Source organism: Otolemur garnettii, unplaced genomic scaffold (assembly GCF_000181295.1).
Source record: "Otolemur garnettii isolate 467f Iridium unplaced genomic scaffold, OtoGar3 scaffold00044, whole genome shotgun sequence".
NCBI classification, from domain to species: domain Eukaryota; kingdom Metazoa; phylum Chordata; class Mammalia; order Primates; family Galagidae; genus Otolemur; species Otolemur garnettii.
Window position 1 is genome coordinate 6,264,473 of NW_003852439.1, and position 4,341 is coordinate 6,268,813.

The 4,341-nt window shown below is 48.0% G+C and overlaps 1 protein-coding gene across 1 annotated transcript in view; it reads left to right on the plus strand.

The window, feature by feature from the left end:
• HBA1 (hemoglobin subunit alpha 1) overlaps positions 1–4,341 on the plus strand; it is a 6,800-nt gene that overhangs the window by 909 nt on the left and 1,550 nt on the right. The window lies entirely within an intron of this gene.

Below are 4,341 nucleotides of genomic sequence, written 5' to 3' on the forward strand. Positions count from 1 at the left end.
CTCTCTGCACCACACCTCCTGGTCTTTGAATAAAGTCTGAGTGGGTGGCAGCTTGTGTACCTGAGTCCTCTCTGTCAGGGAAGGTGCTGGGGTTGGGAGTGGGCAGTGTGGGAGGTACACATCCCCAGGATCTCTCTGTAAAGTTTGATAAGGGAAGAGAGAGCATGAAAGGGAGAGAAACTGAGCGGGGAAGCTTCAGACAAGGTGGTAACAATGCCCCTGTCTGGGAGTTTCCAGACCAGCAGGCAATGGCTCAGGACCTGGGGAAGGAGATGGGTTCCTGTTAGGGGAAGGCTGTGGGGAGTCCTAGGAGATCCTCCTTTGAAATCTCCCTGACCGATCTCAGTTAAACACACTCTATGGGCGTTACCTGTGGCTCAGTGGGTAGGGCACTGGCCCCATATACCGAGGGTGATGGGTTTGAACCCGGCCCCAGCCAGCTAAAACAGCAGTGGCAACTGCAACAAAAATAGCTGGGCGGGCGTTGTGGCTGGCGCCTGTAGTCCCTGCAACTCGAGAGGCTGAGGCAAGAGAATTGCCTTAGCCCAAGAGCTGGAGGTTGCTGTGAGTTGTGCTGCCACGGCACTCTGCTAAGGGTGATAAAGTGAGACTCTGTCTCAAAAAAAAAAAAAAAAACACACTCTAGATCAAAACAAAGCACAGCAAAACAAACTGACAAATAAGGGCTCTTCCTGATACAAAGGCAGGTGCCAAATTTCCCAGATTCGCCTCACCTTCCTACCAGAGGGTAGGAGAGCTGGAGTGTCCTGGCCCCACCTATACACACTTCCTCAATTACATTAACCTCTGAGAGCCCGCCAGGCAGTCAGGAAGGAGAGGTGGGAGAGCTGTTCACATACACTACCTGCATCAGAGGAAGCTTTTTATTTATTTATGTTTTTAAGACAGAGTCTCACTTTGTCACCCTTGGTAGAGTGCTGTGGCGTCACAGCTCACAGCAACCTCAAACTCTTGGGTTTAAGCGATTCTCTTGCCTCAGCCTCCCAAGTAGCTGGGACTACAGGCACCTATCACAACATCCGGCTATTTTTTTTTTTTTATAGAAATGAGGTCTCCTTGGCGCCTGTGGCTCAAAGGAGTGGGGCACCGGCCCCATATTCCAGAGGTGGAGGGTTCAAGCCCAGCCCCGGCCAAAAACTGCACACAAAACAAAACAAAACAAGAAATAAACTAAAATCCACTCATGCTTTCACACACATACCTCCTTTTTGTTATGTTACTTCATTAGGGAGAGAGAGTCCTTCTGCCTCCCTCTCCACTCCCTCCCTTTGAAGAAGACAGAGTGAACAGTTTGGGATTGACCCAAGAGCCTGTCCATGCTAAGGGAGCACAGCTACATCTATAACTACTATCCAGACATCCACCCTTTTGGACAAAAATACTATCTTACTGAATATATTTATCTGCAACTTGGTATTTTCACTGGACTGTATCTCCTAATCCTTTCCAGCCAGTTCACACAGCTCTGTCACATTCCACAGTTTTTTGTTTTGTTTTTGAGAGTCTCCCTCTGACACCCAGGTTAGAGTGTAGTGGCATCATTATAGCTGACAGCAACCTCAAATTCTTGGGCTCCAGCAATTCTCCTGCCTCAGCCTTCCAAGTAGCTGGGACTACAGGCACCACCATGCCTGGCTAATTATTCTACTTTTAGTAGAATTGGGGTCTTGCTCTTGCTCAGGCTGGTTTCGAACTCCTGATCTCAAGCAATCCTCTGCCTTGGCCTCCCAGAGTGCTAGAATTGCAGACAGGCATGAACCACCTCACAGAGCCTCCTTCCACAGTTTTATTGATCATTTCCATATTTCTGTTAATTTCCCATTAAGATCCTTTGTCAAGGCTTAGCGCCTGTGGCTCAAGCAGCTCCGGTGCCAGCCATATATACCTGAGCTGGTAGGTTCGAATCCAGCCCAGGCCCGCCAAACAACAATGATGGCTGCAACCAAAAAATAGCCAAGTGTTGTGGCAGGCACCTGTAGTCCCAGCTACTTGGGAGGCGGAGGCAGGAGAATCGCTTGAGCCCAGGAGATGGAGATTGCTGTGAGCTGTGATGTCACAACACTCTATTCAGGGTAATAGCTTGAGGCTCTGCCTCAAAAAAAAAAAAAAAGAAAAAGAAAACAAGATCCTGTGTCAATTGTACTCATAAGTCATTTGCCTTTTTCTTATTTTTATGAAAATGTGAGCCATTGACTAAAAGATATTCCCTAAGTTTTACCTTAAAACCATTCAGGTGGCAGAGAAAGTGGAAAAAGAAGGAGGGTTGTCCCAGGCCTCAGAGGAGGTCGTTGTAGGGCAGTGGTCCTTGGTGCCTCTAAATCCCCATCATCTTGTCCTTTTTTCCCAGGCCTGGGGCTATGGCAGAATCAAGAGAAGATGGTAGGTAGGAAGGGGAACTGGGAAGAACATTGTTATGCAGGGCACAGTAGTTTAAGCCTGTAATCCTAGCACTCTGGGAGGCCAAGGTAGGTAGATCCCTTGAGCTCAGGAATTCAAGACCAGCCTGAGCAAGAGTGAAGCCCCATCTTCATCAAGAATAGAAAAACTGCCCAGGCATTGTGGCAGGCACCTGTAGTTCCAGTTACTCAGGAGGCTGAGGCAGGAAGATAGCTTGAACCCTGGAGTTTGAGGTTGCTGTGAGCTATGATGCCACAGCACTCTACCCAGGGCAACAGAGTGAGACTCTGACTCAGAAAAACAAAAAAAGAGAGAAAGAGAAGAGCATTGCTAAGCTCTTCTAACAAGCCACTTCTTTGTCAGCCTAAGGAAGTTTGAGACCTACAGCAGAACTTGAGTTAAGGTTCCTAGGGGAGGGATCTGGTGGCCACACAACTCATTCCCCAAAGCAAGGTCTTCCACCAGGCCCATCAGAAAGGACATATCTATGATTCCTCATCCTCTTTTCTCCTCAGTATCCTCCTCCTACCAGCTAGTCCTAGGAACCACTCCTTTTCACCTGCAGGGGCTGCACCAACTGGCACCTGCCCCTTCTTACCTCTGTACCAAAAGGCCTGCCCTTCCTTACCCTGCAGGATCTGGCTAGCCTCATCAACCCCAATCCCCCACCTCCATTCTTTTTTCTTTCCTTCCTTCCTTTCTTTCTTTCTTTTTTGACACAGCGTCTTACTACATCACCCTCAGTAGAGTGCTGTGGCGTCACAGCTCACAGCAACCTCAAACTCTTGGGCCAAAGCCATTCTCTTGCCTCAGCCTCCCGAGTAGCTGGGACTACAGTTGTCCACCACAATGCCCAGCTATTTTTTGTTGTTGTTGCAGTTGTCATTGTTATTTAGCTGGCCCAGTCCAGGTTCAAACCCTCCAGACTCAGTGTATGTGGCTGGCACTGTAACCACTGTGCTATGGACGCCAAGCACCCCCACTTCCATTCTATAGAGACAGGGCCTTTCTCTACCCATTCTTTCCCTCCCTGTACCCCACCTAATATTTATCCTTAAGTCTCCCCTCCCCCAGAAAGTCCACCTTGATCTTCAGAGTAACTGGGGTCCCCTTGAATGCCTTATTGGGGCTGCCAGCAAAGTTTGCAAGGGTAAACGTATTTGTGCGATAATTTGAAGATGTACCTGTGTCTATAAGGAGGATGAATGCGCAAGTCTTTACCCTATTGCTTTGTTTATCAATTTAACCACCATTTACCTAGCATGCTGTGAGTCAAGTACAATTTGGAGAGTTTGGGGTGTCATTGTAAACCAAGGCCACTCTGCCAGTAGGGAAGAGAAAAATCACTCACACTATTACACAGAAGTCTGGAATAGGAGAGCATCATGCTGTGAGTTCATGACCTGGGGCTGCAGCAAACACTACTCTGATAAAGGAGCTTGAATAGGGACCCACTCACCCTCAGCTCCATCAATTTTGTGCCTAGATATCTGTTCCCCACTGGTGCCTGTCATGCAATCGCGCTGGGTAATTATTTGTGGAAGGAAAGGGGACTGGAAGAATCGAGGCTACAGGAGGGATTCTGCGTGTGGGAATTCTTTTTTTTTTTTTTTTTTTTTGTGAGACAGTCTCAAGCTGTCGCCCTGGGTAGAGTGCTTAGTGTCACAGCTCACAGCAATCTTAAAATCTTGGTCTTAAGCAATTCTCTTGTCTCAGCCTCCCAGGTAACTGGGACTACAGGCACCCATCACAACATCCAGCTATTTTTGTTGTTGTTGTTGCAGTTGTCATTGTTTTAGCTGGCCTGGGCCAGGTTTAAACCCACCAGCCTCGGTGTATGTGGCCAGCGCTCTACCCACTGAGCATGGGCCTCATCTGCGTGGGAATTCTTCTTCTTCTTCTTCTTTTTTTTTTTTTTTTTTT